This window comes from Paramisgurnus dabryanus, chromosome 17 (genome assembly GCF_030506205.2).
Source record: "Paramisgurnus dabryanus chromosome 17, PD_genome_1.1, whole genome shotgun sequence".
In the NCBI taxonomy this organism is placed as follows: Eukaryota; Metazoa; Chordata; class Actinopteri; order Cypriniformes; family Cobitidae; genus Paramisgurnus; species Paramisgurnus dabryanus.
The window spans coordinates 14,311,366-14,326,680 of NC_133353.1; the positions used below are offsets into that span (position 1 = coordinate 14,311,366).

Sequence of the window (15,315 nt, forward strand, 5' to 3'; positions counted from 1 at the left end):
GATATATAAAATAGATATAAAATAGAATAAAATAAATTAATGCTGGTTAGACAAGGTTTGAACATTGAGACATGCAACTGAAATTGTCAATCAATAAAAAAACTCTGTTCCTATTTTATCATCATTTCTCGTGTCCTGCTTGTGTTCTCTAGCTATGATCGATCAACCTCTTAACTGACAGAAGCCTGTTAAACGTGTAAATTTATATTTTCTGACATGATCGAGCTTCCGATGCTAAATTGTAAATATTTTATTTTTTTCTGGTGTGGAGACCTGATCTAGCAACAATCACTTTTTATATTGAAAATAAGTAATTGTATGTGTATTTCCCCAAATCAGTTTTGAGTTAAAAAAAAATCATTGGCAATTAAAGAGTAAAAATCCTGGATTTTTTATTAAACATTTAGCAGTTTTACAGCATCAGTTTAATTTAGTGGATGTTTTCTTTACGAACATAACGAAAGGGTTGTAAATTTACCCACAGTGTACTGTTGAGTTTTTGAATATTTTTCAAAGCATTTTCCCAAAATATGTGTCAAAATAAGATTTGTCACCCAAAATCATTCCATTTGCTGAAACACAGAGAAAGTTGTGGCCAAATTAAGACTCAACAGAACCCCATAGTGGACGAAAACATTCTCAACATAACATAAGGGTTAAATTAGTTTTTTCTGTAGTAACGTTATTTAGTTCACCACAAAATAATTTTTATCAGTGTAGGGCTAAGGCTATTAGCAGAACTAGGTGGTTGACCACCAAAGCCCCATTTTCGCGTTTATATTTGTCTTAATTCATCTCTGTTCGTGTACTTTCCCCATCCTCCTGTCATTCTGTGTTTATCTTTCTTGCCGGGTGTATGTGTGGCAAATAAACATGTAGTGACAGATAAACATGAACTGGACATTTTAACTACTACTTCAAAGTTTCAACATATTTCTTAAGAATATTAATACAATTTACATTGCTTTTGAAGTGTTTATGATGATAAGGGTTTTATTTATTTATTTATTAGGTTGGTTGGGGGCTCCCCTAATATGACCGCTGGTAGGGTGCCCCAAGCAGCCGCCTACCTATGCCCAGGGGTGGAGTGGGACCAAAAAAGTCTACCGGGAAATTTCATATACCACCGGCCCTCAGTGGTAAAAAAAAAGGTCTCGTATTTGTAGTAAAACTAGGGTAATACAAATCGTAATCAATCTGCTAAAAAAAACATTTTCATAATAAAATCATTAAATCATGGCTAATTTTCCTCAATGAGGACTATACAAAATGATACCTGTTTGAAAGACGGAGATTCGCACCTGTCAATCAGCTATTACATAACTGAGCAAGGCCCCAGAGACGAACATGCTCATAAACTGAAGTAATATGGAATAATGTGCACATCTTTGAATAACTGTACAAATTTATCCTTTAAATATAAATTTTGTCATATAAAGTTTTGAGAGATAATAATGTTTTTTTCCCCACTGTTATTGCTTATTTAGATTATATGAAAGAATTGATTAAATAAAACTTTTTTTATATATCAGTGAGGCAAAGAGACACAGAGGCACCAACACACATCCAGCCACCGGCAGGCCTGCCCACCTTGCGTAATGCCCAAGATGCTTCTTCAGCCTTAACTGGCCTTAACCACTGATGCTATAGCAGCACATCTGACCGCATCAATACTTCTACCCAAACATATTTATTTTTCCTGTCCATGTGGGACTTGAACCTAGATCCTCCCTCTGACACTCTATGGGGACCAAGCACAGTACCATTAGTGGTTCTGTATGTGAACCACTACCCCAGGCAAGTCTATTTATACTAAAGTGTCTTTATATTCATTAAAATCTACACCTGGAAACCGCTAAAAAGCCCTAGTATTGGATTAGGGTTGGTTAGGCTATGGTTAGGTGAAGTGTGTCATTTCCACTGGGGACAGGAAACATGACCCCCCCTTTTCAAAATCCAGATCATACCCCCCACTTTCAAAGTCGTTTGTTTTGATTTTTTAACCATACTTTGCCACAGAAGAGCAGGACAAAGGGACTCTGCTTGTGTCAACAGGGGGGCTGTAATGGGGGAGACTTAGGATGATTTTATGTAAAGAAATTAAACAACAAATACATCTTATATATACACTCACCTAAAGGATTATTAGGAACACCATACTAATACTGTGTTTGACCCCCTTTCACCTTCAGAACTGCCTTAATTCTAAGTGGCATTGATTCAACAAGAAATCGAGACTGTATACCGAATGTATACCGGGAGCCAGAGCGTCTTAGCCTGGTAATACCATCCTCTGCTATTTTGCTTTGCTTCATAGACAGAGTCTGGCTGGGCATAATTGACAATCGTTTTCCTTCTAGTGGGAGTTTAAAATCATTGGTCTAGACGTAAGCCAATCACTTAACGTTTGGTTATGATGTGCGTTATGCGCCGGCTCAGCCGCATCGAATTTCTGCTGTAAAATACACGTTTGATGTGAAAACAAAGCCATCGAGCGAAATACCGAAGTTAACATGGCTGTGAACGACTTTTGCAGGTTATGTAAAGTAAATCGGACCAGAGCTAGGTAAACACTATCCTTACGGTGTCTTTCCACTCACGTCTAAGTGGAGGAACGCCCCTCTCTCCTCTCAAACTCTTCCACCAGACAGCCATAACCACATGTAAATTAAATTTTCCTACTTTATTTTCTGATTAATCAGGAACGTCACCAAAGAATGTTTAACCACGCGTCCTCCACCATTAACTGTGAACAATGAAATTCCCTTCCATGATTTCTCGATTGTTGTGCACGTCAAGCTGTGCTGCACACAGTTTCCCTCTGACGATCGGTAATAGTTGATAAATTAAACTTTTCCCAAAACCTGTCGGGAGTGGGGCAACAACATAATCTCCATTCAAAATGTTTAACAAACACTCTTCTTGTTCAAGCTTAAGTTGGCAAGTGCCGGTTCTACATGTCCACAACCGTAACTTCGGCGCTGCCACTTAGCGTCTATGTCACGGCTCTCAGCCCGCCCTCTGTTCTTTGATTTGACGGCCGTCTTGATGCCGGAGGAAAACGGTTTGAATGGGAGGTATCTCAGACTGAGTACAGTAGCGTAATGAAATTTAGCGGAAGTACGAAATCTGACGTAGTCCGGCTAAGAGCGTCTGACATTAGATCCAACACAATGGTGTTGATCCAGGATCACATCCTACTTGGTGAAATCACGTTCACCAGGTCGGTCAACAGACAGATCGGCTTACCCATTCGTCTGTTAGCTGCCTTGATATGTCAAGATCACATATATCCCAGCACATAGAGCCTTTTTTACCAGAGTACCAACACATCTCGACTGTGTCTGTTCCTCGAACAAATAAATACAGAGCACCGTTAACCTTGTCTCTTACAAATCTTATAAACATAAAATTAGAACACAATACATTAACTGGTGAAACTCAAATGTTAAAATTCGGCCTTCTTAACATTAGATCGCTTATCAATAAAGAACCTATTATCAGTGAAATAATTACAGACCAAAACTTAGATTAATATCACTCCCCAGTTAAATACGACGTACCACAGGGATCACTTTTAGGCCCTATCCTATTCTCGTTATATATGTTACCTCTAGGAGACATTATCAGGAAACATAACATAAGTTTTCACTGCTATGCGGATGATACCCAGCTTTACATCTCGTCACATCCTAGCGAAACCCACCAGTTTGCTAAGCTAACAGACTGCATTAGTGATATTAGTGATAGGGACTGGATGGCACATAACTTTCTTATGCTTAACTCCAATAAGACTGAGATACTTATTATTGAACCAAATCACTCCAAACATAAAATGTCAGATTACAAGTTGCCCATAGATGGCTGCTCGGTGGTGCCATCTTCCATGGTTAAGAATTTAGGCGTAATGTTCGACAGCAATCTATCTCCAACGTCTGCCGCATAGCATTCTTCCATCTTAGAAATATCTCAAAAATACGCCATATGCTGTCTGCATAAGATGCAGAAAAGCTTATCCATGCTTTTATGACCTCTAGAATAGACTATTGTAACTTGTTACTCGGGGGATGTCACGCAAATCAGGTAAACAAGCTACAGCTGGTTCAAAACGCCGCCGCAAGAGTGCTTACTCGATCTAAAAAGTATGACCACATTAGTCCAATTTTGGCATCTTTACACTGGCTACCAGTTAAATATCGCATACAGATTAAAATAGTACTAATCACCTACAAAGCCTAAATGGCCTAGCACCCTTGTATATTAAAGAATTACTATCAGAATACAATCCACCACATAAACTGCGATCACAAAATTCTGGCCACTTAATTTTCCCTAGAATATCAAAAGTGTCTAAAGGTGGTAGATCCTTTTCCTACTTAGTCCCTAAGCTGGAATGATTTACCAAATAATGTTCGAATATCAGACACAGTCGATCAATTTAAAGCTAAACTTAAGACATTCTTCTTTAACAAAGCATTCACATAAAATGTCCAGTAAATGCACTTATCCCACAATAGTTAGTTTGTCTAGAACAAAGCACTCACATACCTCATATGGGTAATATACTATTGCCGCAATAGGTAGCCTGTCTGGAACCGAGCGGATTTTAAACCACAATACTGTATGACACTTGCATTACATGCGAACAGCCCCTACGCTAATAGAATTCTGTTTTTCTCTGTCTCGTCCTCGACCCCGAGGACAATGAGACAAACAGACCCAGTTCCTGCTGCAGTGAAGGTCATCACACCACTGATCTGTTGGCTGTCCTTCAACATGATGCCCAACGTGATGCCCAGCCGAAAAATAACATACGTCAATATTTTTTTCATTTTAAACGATGCAGTCTTTTAGAACTACTTCTGCCTGAAACATACATATCAAATATTAATTAAATTTGTGGAAATTTTAACCCTTTATATGCCTGTTTGTTTACATTAGCCCATGTTTTTTTTAACAGAAAAAACAAAAAAACTAAATATTTTCCAAAAAACACATTTGAACCACCATGTGATTATTATTATTATTATACCCTGAGATGGGTCAAAGATTGGTAGCAACATTGATTTTCATGCATTTTTATTTTTTGAACAAGGTCAGATTTTATAAAAAACTTCCTTAAGTGTTCCTTAGGCCACAAAATGACACCTTCCTAAAAATTGCTCTAAAAATATCATATGTCAATATTTTTTTCCACTTTAAACGATTCAGTCTTTTAGAACTACTTCTGCCTGAAACATACATATGAAATATTAATTAAATTTGTGGAATTTTTACCCTTTACATGCCAGTTTGTCTACATTAACCCATGTTTTTTAACAGAAAAAAAACAAAAAAACTAAATATTTTCCCCCAAAAAAACATTTGAACTACCATTTGATTATAGTTATTATTAGACCCTAGGATGGGTCAAAGATTGGTAGCAACATTGATTTTGATGCATTGTTATTTTTTGAACAGGATCAGAATTTATACAAAACTCACACTTCCTAAGGCCAAAATGATCCTAAGGCCAAAATGACACCTTCCCAAAAACTGCTCTAAAAATATCATACATCATAATTTTTTTCCACTTTAAACTATTAAATGTTTTTACACTACTTCTTCCTGAAACATACATGTCAAATATTAATTAAATTTGTGGAAATTTTAACCCTTTAAATGCCAATGTTAACATTAATCGAACCACAGTGTTCGGCTGATGTCGTGAAACCTTTTGTGGGACATCGTAGCCCAGATAGAGACCTGTCCTGATTTCTCACTCCAGAGACTTAGGGCTGATTCATTTTTTATCTGTAAACACCGGTCAGATTGAGCAGCCACACATAAGCCTGCAGTTTCTCTGTCTCAAGATCTCTCCAGTCTATGACTGTCTCCCATGTAGGTTTGTCATGGCCCCAATATGCTGCAGGATTTCATGCATCAGCATCAATGAAAAGCTTGAAGTCAGGGCACTGATTCGGGCAGTGGCATAGTGTGTGAGCCCTGGGATCAAATCTCTGGCTGCTGGGAAGTAGCGGAGCGTCTCCATGTTTGTGGGGGACCAGAAGATTTTTCAATATTTGACGTCCATCCTGCCGCCACTTCATCCATCTCCTCTCCGCTCTCACCTTCTGATAAGTCTTCTGAAGATCCCTCTAATGAATTAGATTCCAGCTGGTCTACTTCCACCTCTGAGGCCTCCGTGTCGACCTCAGAATCCTCGGAGGAAGATGAGGAGCCATCCTCGCTCTTGAAGTGCATGATTATTTCAGGAGCCTTATAATGCCTTGCCATTTTCACTACTTCTGCTATACTGTTCATACTTATAGCAGTGTACTTGCATAAACAACATGAGCGAGAAACAAAATGAAGATTGATTTTGTTTCGGTTCTGACCTCTCATCGTTTTTATTACTGAATTAGTTTATAACGCAGAATGTGCCCTTCAAAAAGAGAAGAATTTGGATATGTTGAATATGCCCCCCTGCCCCACTCAACACCGACTCCACCCCGACATCACCACCACCCCCTTACCACTCAGAAACACTTTTTTAACACACACACCAATTTTCAACATTAAAGGTTTATCTTTTCAGCAGCTATGCAGTCCGCAGAAAACAACAAAAACTGTGACATTTTGATGAATGCATGAAATGGTAAAAAGTAGCGCCACCTGGTGGACAAGTATAAAAATTAAAACTTCAAGGCCAGTAGTTTAAAATGATATATTGACATAAAGGTTTGTATTAGTTTATGTTAAGATAAATGGGGGGTCAAAAATGGTAGTTATAATGGTTTTCAATGGGGCAGTTTTTGTCCTTAGGAACACATTAGTCGGTTTTTGCGTAGCTTAGCCATTTTAAGCTAATTTAAAAAACTGAAACCAAAATTCTAAAATGTATCAAAAATGATTAACCTTTGGCAAGTTTGGGCAATATTCAATCATCACAGTCAAGATGGTTTAAAAATCAAAATCAAAATGGCACAAAATGTCCCTAGGAACTCTTAAGGGTTAATATCTCCCAAGGGTTTTTGTCCTTCTAGGAGTATTTCACAATGGATTTCCTCCTAGGGGGGTTTTTCGACCCTGGGAGAGTCAGCCAATTTTGGCTTAACCTAGCACTTTACTGTATACGTTACATTATTACTACGCTCGCTTTTACGGTTTATCCTTAGTAGCTATATTCTACTTCTTATATTATCTATTGATTTTCTGTGTTTTCCCCTACATCTACTCATGTAAAGCTGCTTTGAAACAATTAACAATTCTGAAAAGCGCTATATAAATAAAATAAAATTGAATTGAATTGATGTGGGCGAGATTCGCTGCCCTGACCCAGAACAAAGACGGGATGTTGAGGCGGAATTATATATAAAAAATTTGTTTTACTGTTGTGCTGTGTAGCACATGAATGAATAAAAATGTGCCAATGCATACATTGATTGTGTCTTTTTTGTTCATGTGAAAAGGTTTTTTTGGGGGAAAACCACAAGCAACTTACCAGTTTTGTATATATTGTTTTGAATTTATTGCACCAGTGTGTAATACTTTTTGAAAGCTTGTGTGTGTTGTCTGAGGGAAAAGTTTGGTTTTTCAGTAAGAGTGAATGGTTTTGTGTGTAGAGCTTCATTTTGACCTGAAAATATGATGTCTGGAGTATTGTGTGAGGCGTTATAATATTGTGTTTCCTGTTTTGAGAATATGAGGCATAGTTTCAAAAAATGTGTTTAAGCAACCGAGTAAAACTGTAAGACGAAATAACATATTTAAGTCACAGTGGACTATATGTCACGTTTATTTAGAAAATTATTTCACAAAATCCAAGCCGAAGAACAGACATTTAATCTGGAAAGGCAAGTTATTAAACTAAACAATAGCAGACAGAACAGCAGGCTGAATAGATGTCCTGACTCACCTGACTGTAAGACGCAGCACCAGCCAAGTTATGGAAAAAAACGCGGCTTATAGACAGAAAAATACGGTATGCTACTGGAATAAAGAAATGCATAAAATTGCCTTCCATGCAGAACTAATATATACATAATTTATGTGATATATTGTTTTGAATTTATTGCACCAGTGTGTAATACTATGTTGTAGTGTGTGTGTTTTTGAATCCTTGTGTATTGGTTTTGAGTGTTGACCTGAAAATATGATGTTTGCAGAATTGTGTGAGACGTTATGGAATTGTGTTTACTGCTTTGAGAATATGAGTCATAGTTTCAAGAAATGTGTTGAAGCAACAGAGAAAACTGTAATATCATTAGAGTGACGCACTTCCCCCCGTAGGCTAGAACGTCTCAGTTTGCTTTGTGGCCTATAGAGGCTGCCGCCTTCAAATATCGAGCCGTGCTTTCAAAGCAGCCCCTGTTCAAAGCTCTTTCCTATAAAAACATCATTGGGGTACCCAGGTCAAAAAGACGTAGTATTTAATGTATTAAAAATATACTTAAAATACAAATAGTATGTTTATAATACATTTGTATTTACAACATACTTATTTGAAGTGTATTAAAAATACGTTAAATTGCATTTAAACATATTTTTTAAAAGTATACTAGAAGTACACTGGTAATAAATATATACTTAATTACATTTTTAAGAAATATGCTAAACTTAAGAATATTTTTAATGTATTTATATTAAGTGTACTAGAAGTACATTGGTAATAAATATATACTTAATTACATTTTAAAGAAATATGCTAAACTTAAGAATATTTTTAATGTATTTGTATTAAGTGTACTAGAAGTACATTGGTAATAAATATATGCTTTATTACATTTTTAAGAAATATGCTAAACTTAAGAATATTTTTAATGTATTTATATTAAGTGTACTAAAAGTATGCTGGTAATAAATATATGCATAATTACATTTTTAAGAAATATGCTTAACATAAATGTACTTCTAGTGAAGTTTTAGTATATTTGGATAAAACATACTTTTTTCAAAACATGATTCATTAATTGTAATAAGCTAACATTGAACTTTCCTCAAACATTTCAACATTATATCATTCCGATTGCATAATAAACTATTTTTTCAAAGATTTGCTTAAAATCTTACGTTTGCTAGTGTTTATGTTCAAACAACACACGTGACACACGTGACTAAACCTGATTGGTTGTTGTCATAGTAACACGTCACGGTGCTATTTGAAAGCTGTAGTTGTTCAGTGAGTTCAGTTCACGAGGTGCATGTGGTTGCTTGCGTTAAACGTATAAACTGTTAAATTAGATGGCGACTCTGCATTAAACGTATTTATTTAATTAATCGGCGATCGTATTTCACCAGAGGACTAAGATAAAACAACTCGATTTAAAATATGAGCAGTTTTAGTGGATCTGACGTCGAGGGAAAAAGTATTTCGCTTTTTGTTTGGAGATGAACGAGACAACACGAGGGTAAGTGATGACAGATTTTCGCATTTCTTTATTAAGTTAACTATTAAATAAGTAAACATTAAATTACATTTAACCCAGCTTCTTTATGTAACGTTATGTCTGTGTTGCGTGTGGTAATTTGAACATCTTTATTTTCTGACTAACGTTAGGCATTTCTCTAAAGCATTTCAGAAATCATTAAAACCTTTCTTTTTTTTAGCACAGCGACATAAATATGACCAACCAGATCCCAAGTAGACAGGAACAAATGAAGATACAGCGCATAGAAAGACTTATTCTTGGTGGTAAGTTTGTTGTTGCTATTTGTTTTCACGTTTAAGTTTTTCTAATGTTTCTATTGCAACGCTAACGTTAGTTTAAAATAAATGTTTGAGCTGTCTTACCTGAAAATACCATGATATGACCATATGGTTATTATAACTCTAGTATTGTTCAATGACTAATGATTATATCAGTTCAATCTTGACAACCTTATTGTCTTTTTGTTTATTTTTAAATGTATTTCTAATTACATATGGACACAAAAATGACATTGTGAGAAGGGATACTTTTATTAGAGATTGTAAAACTGCCAAGGCTGGGTTTGATTATATTATATTGTCTTAAATATATTGTACTCGGTGTAAATAATTCTTAAAACGAAAACAAATCATTAATCATCATTTACCTGCCTGTTGTTTTTCAGATCAACTGCTATTGACATTTTTGAATTGGGACAATTGTGGAGTGATTCGGAAGAAAAACGTTTGCAACACATCCATTCCAGGTGGCTAATTTCTGTCCTTTTGAATTATTCTTGTATAAACCGTTTGTTTTTATTGTAAAGCTGTAAGGGACTTGGCCTAGTCATCCTTGCATATACCATTTGGCAGGGCACCAGACTAACTTTTTTTACTAGGAGCACAGTGGCCCCCAACTGAAAATTTTAGGGGCGCAACCAGAAAATTAAGGGGCACACACGGTAAAACAACATGCTAACCAAATATTCACATGTCTACTAATTTATACTGTATTACTAATAAATACTTTAATTATAGATTCAGAAAGTACAATGTACTTTTTCAAATTCAGTGTCATATCACAAAATAAAGGTCAAATTTGCTGGTCGCACATGTGCGACCGGATGTAAAATTCAGTGGCACACTCTCAAATTTTGGTGGCCACCATTTGATAGCAGTCTGGAGCCCTGTTTGGCATCATTTCTGATTTCCTTAAATGTCCTTAAACAGAGGTGAAGCTTAAGTTTGCAAGACCACAATAGACAAACAATGGAAAATGATCTAGGTTCAAATAAAACACAATTATCAATGTAAAACATATACTGTAATACACACAGGTTGCTTTATTTCATGAGCCTGTTCTAATCCTATCTTCATTCCCACTTGTAGAGTGCTCTGACAGATACAACTGACACGCTTGATGAGGACACAGTCAAAGCTTTAAAAGGTAAACTGAGAAGTTAACAAAACTTCCATACATGCATATCTATGCCAATTTATTTTAAACATGGATAGCCAAATGTTCATTCATTATTGGTTAATTGGTATATTTTGTTTCCTTTTCACAGACTGTGTGATAAAGCAGTCTTCAATTACTACGGTGTCTGAATTGCAAGAAGTGACCCTCCACTTAAACATGTGACATCTAAACTGTTTTGTGTTTTAGTTCAGCTTTTTATAGGTTTATCTTAAGTTGGTTAAAGGCGGAGTGCACTATTTTTGAAAGCCAATGTTAACATTTGAAATTACCTAAACAAACATGCCTCTACCCCAATAGAATCGGGACCTTCTTTTGATAGAGCCACCACACACATACGCAACCCCGGCAAGGATGTCAGTTAGTAGACACGCCCCTTACTGCTGGTTGGCTACAAGTGTGTTTTGGTAGTCGGCCCAATTTCCTTTTCCAAAGCGTTTTTCAAACATTGTGCACTCAGGGCCCTATTTTAACGATCTAAGCGCATTGTCTAAAGCGCACAGCGCAACGTCTAAATGGGCGTGTACGAATCCACTTTTGCTAATTTAACGACGGGAAAAATGGTTTGTGCGCCGAGCGCATGGTCGAAAAGGGTTGGTCCTGTTGTAATGGGAGTATTTTGGGTGTAACATGCAGTAAACCAATGAGAGACTCAGCTCTCATCCCCTTTAAAGGCAAGTTGCGCTGGCGCTATGTCTAATCCCTATTTAGATGACGAACTTTGTAAACTGAAAAACTAAGCGGAGGAAGAAGATCCCCAGTTTAAGATTAATGTTAAATAATTATGTTGTTTTTCCACTTGTATTGAAATTGTTATTTTTTTATTAAAAACTTTTAAAACCCGTTTTCTTTTAGTCATGGAAGTAAAAAAGCAGGCTTGTAATTGCTTTAAATGTATGGCTATCCAATATCATCAAAACATAATTTACAAGTATGTAAGATAAGGTTTGTACTCTAAAAATACTTTATTTGTAACAAACAGGAGATAAAGAATTTACAAACGGCTCTCCTCACGTTTCAGCACTTTGGACAGCGGTTTTTTAGCAAAGAGTTTTTTTAAGCATTTCTTAAAAATGTTTCTCATCTCACCATATCCACAGGTACAGAGTCATCATATACAATAAATCCGTGAGGTAGCATTAAAAAAACATTTAAAAACAGATGCATTTGTTTAAAGCAAAGCATTTATTTACTTACCAGGCAGCAGCTGAAGCAACTCTTTGCGCCTTCTAACGTCTCACAATTAGTCCTCATTTATGTCCAAGAGACTCAATAATAATCTTTTACATTCAATCCTTTAATCTTTCATATTTAAAAGCATTTTTGTGCTGCTGCGCATTCATGTACTTTGTGATAAGCAAACCTGCGTTGTCCTCCCGTTTATAGGCGCATTTTACTAATGCGCTCTTTAAATAACATAAAACACATTGCGCCATTGACTTTAGACTTTAGACCAGGTTTTTGTTGGTCAATGGCGTAGTCTATTTTAGTTGCCTCAAAATAGCAACGCGCCAACAATGCGCCTGAACACACCTCGTTTTTAGACCAGAACGCCCATGGGCGCAAAAGGGGGCGCAAATGCATTTGCTATTTAAACAACGCGGCGCTAAACGTGAAAATTAGGGTGGAAACTAGCGAAAGACACTTGCGTCGCGCATTGCGCTGCATTGCGCCGGGTGTAAGATAGAGCCCTCAGTCTTTAAATTGCACTTAAAACATTTTTTTTTCAGTAACTTTTTATGCAGAGAATTACATTATGATTATTATATAATCATTGCTTATGAATATTTAGTGATTGCATATTCATAGTGTACTTTTCATTAATACACTTAATGTTAATGTTGTACAATTTGATAGAAGTAGCTCTGTAATTGCATTTCTCTGATATTTGTTTTATATGTTTCTCTTTGGTCAAGAGATTGTGTATGTCTCTGTGCTTGATTAATTTACTTTAGATATTTTTGTAATGTACACGACACAATATGAAGTATATTAAATTGTTCTGTATTCAAAATATGTGTATGTGTCTTAATATTTAATGATTTTAATATGTGGGGATGTGAGCAGAGAAAAAGGCAGGACACACTGCTTGCCATCACAAAAAGGATTTTTATTCTCTCCCTGAAATTAACTGGGATCCTCCTCACGGAGAGACCTCAGCACAACATCCAAAACCAAACAAAAAGAACTGACTTAACCAAGGAAAAGGAACCCTATATAACTAAGGGTTAAACCAATATACACACACATGGGGAAAATGAAAATCATGTACATAAATACACAAGCAATATACATTTAACACTTAAGTTCAAAATTAATCTTAACATCAATAAACAATCCCCAAAACAAATATAAAAACAAAATACAAAAATAACCACAATACATTTCCAAAAATAGTATTCCAAACAGACACAAACCAATGACTCCCCTGCTCACTCATATTGGATGGACTATGCCTACATTACCCATAATCCTCCAGGATAGCATATAATGAGGAACAGGAAGGCCGCGCATCCTCTTTAACTTTACTCCCGGATAGCATGCTGCAGTCATGCACCCCGAAAAACAAAAGGTAAGAGAAATACATCATTCAAACTTTAAATAAAATAAAAATGAAAACTTTGTGTCCTTTCTTTGATCTAATGTGCACCCTTAGACCAGAAAGTAACCAAAATTTATTTTTAAACAAACAAACATAAAGAAAGCATAAACATGTATTTAAACAAACCAAACCATTACAAAACACAAAAACAATTTATGACATCCCCACATCTTCCCCCTCCTCCAAACTCTCGCAAGGTAAGCGGGAGAGAAAGTCAGCAGTCACATTTTCTGACCCTGGGCGATGTCTTACAGTGAAATGAAATGGTTGCATTGCCAAACTCCAACGAGTCACACGAGCATTTGTATCTTTCATTTTGTCAATCCATTCAAGGGCTCTATAATCGGTCTCAGCTAAAAAATCTCGACCCAACAAATAGTATTTAAGAGAGTCTAGAGCCCATTTCACTGCCAAACACTCTTTCTCAATGACAGAATATCTTGTCTCCCTAGGATAAAGTTTTCTACTCAAGTAAGCCACAGGATGTAACACCCCTTCCTGCTCTTGCTTTAATACAGCTCCCAATCCTACTTCAGAAGCATCTGTCTGAAGAACAAACGTTTTGTCAAAATCAGGACTGTACAAAACAGGATTAGTTACCAATGCATTTCTCAAATCCTGGAAAGCTTGTCTAGAGTGTTCAGTCCACTGAATTTGGTTTGGGCCTGACTTCCGTGTCAACTCTGTTAAAGGAGCTGCCCTAGTAGCAAAATGAGGTATAAACCTCCTATACCATCCTGCTAATCCCAAAAAGGACCTAACCTGCTTTTTTGTGCATGGAAGTGAGCAAGTCTGGATGGCATGTATCTTTTGGACTTGGGGTTTAATAACACCATTACCTAAAACATAGCCCAGATACTCAGTCTCATTCTTGGCTAATGAACACTTAGCAGGATTAATTGTCAAACCAGCATCTTTAATTCGCTGGAACACTGTTGTTAGGTGATAAAGATGTGTCTCCCAGCTATCACTAAAAATGACCACATCATCAAGATAAGCTCCGGTGAATTCCCCTAAATCCTGTGAAACAGTATTCATTAACCTCTGAAAAGTTGGGGGAGCCCCATGTAGCCCAAAAGGGAGAACTTTGAAATGCATTAGGCTAGTAGGGGTGCGAAAAGCAGTCAGTTCTTGAGACTCAGGGACCAAAGGCACCTGCCAGTACCCTTTGCATAAGTCAATTGTACTGATATATTTGGCCTTTCCCAACTTCTCAATCAGCTCTTCAATACGAGGCATAGGGAAAGAGTCAAATTTAGAGACTGAATTTAGATACCGAAAATCAATACAGAACCGTAAGCTACCGTCCTTTTTTGGAACAAGGACAACTGGATTACACCATTCACTTTGAGAAGGTTCAACAATGCCCATTTCTTGCATTACTCTTACCTCCTCAGTAAATGCAGATACCAGCTTCTCTGGAATACGGTAACTCATCCTTTTCACCTGAGCATTAGATTTCAACACAATTTGATGTTGAATAAGAGTGGTACGACCAGGGGTGGTTTTAAACAGTTCTGGGTCACACAACTTTTGAATTTGTTCTTTCTGCTCCCCTAATAAATGATCAAGATTAACTGAGGTGGTTTCCTGACTAACAGACAAATACTGTTGTTCTTCCTCATCTTCATCTTTCACCAACCGAACAAAGTTCACGTTTGCAGACTCTTTCTGTGGAAACCATTCCTTCAACAGATTTATGTGTAATGTTCTATGAGAACGTGACCTACCAGGAGTAGCAATTTCATAAGTTGTGGATCCTAATTTCTTGGTAACTTTGAATGGCCCCTGCCATTTTCCCAACAGTTTGTTCTCTTCTGTGGGAAGCATGACTAAGACTTGCTGACC

At 36.6% G+C, this 15,315-nt stretch overlaps 1 long non-coding RNA gene across 2 annotated transcripts; it reads left to right on the forward strand.

Moving 5' to 3' along the window:
- The first annotated feature begins 8,945 nt into the window (after nt 1-8,945).
- On the forward strand, nt 8,946-11,316 carry LOC135737354 (uncharacterized). 2 transcript variants are annotated; one of them, XR_010528442.2, is made up of 6 exons: nt 8,946-9,389; nt 9,589-9,673; nt 10,075-10,155; nt 10,288-10,350; nt 10,778-10,835; nt 10,957-11,316. It is a non-coding gene; the product is annotated as an uncharacterized lncRNA (long non-coding RNA). The 2 variants fall into 2 exon arrangements; XR_010528441.2 differs by lacking the exon at nt 10,288-10,350.
- The last annotated feature ends 3,999 nt before the right edge of the window (nt 11,317-15,315 follow it).